We start from the raw sequence: 529 nt of genomic DNA, 5'->3' as shown, positions 1-529 counted from the left end.
TCAGATCAGCTGCACCCACCCAGTTCTTAACCTATGAGTCTCAAGTCCCTGCCAGCCCACAAAAAAAGCTAATCACATCTTCCTGTGGAAGTCAGGGGGCATCTCACCCTCTTGTTACTATTAGCTTGGTGCAAAAGTAATTGCGATTTTTGACAGTACTTTTAATGGCAAAAACCACAATTACTCTTGCACCATCCTAATACAAAGCCTGCCTTCCACAGCCTCTGCTGGTTCACCCTGCTCCCAAGTGGAACCCCTGTGGGTCACTGCATGGCATGCAGTATCCTCCTCCCTCAGGCTGTGAGTACAGGTGACACTAATTCTATGTGCTATTCATCTCATCTGTTCAGTGTCAGGTGTCATGTGATCGGCCATCTCATACTATTTAGAGCGGGGGACCTGTCCTTCACTGATGGAGTGGACAGGTGATCAGAGAACCATCCCACCAAGAGAAGGACCCTCTTGAGGCCCTCCATCTCTGCATGTCAGGTTCACACTAGGTCTTAACAATGCCAGACCTAAGTCCTTA

The sequence above is a fragment of the Theropithecus gelada genome, chromosome 16 (genome assembly GCF_003255815.1).
Source record: "Theropithecus gelada isolate Dixy chromosome 16, Tgel_1.0, whole genome shotgun sequence".
Classification (NCBI taxonomy): domain Eukaryota; kingdom Metazoa; phylum Chordata; class Mammalia; order Primates; family Cercopithecidae; genus Theropithecus; species Theropithecus gelada.
The sequence above is the reverse complement of the archived record's forward strand: the minus strand, read 5'-3'. Positions refer to the sequence as shown.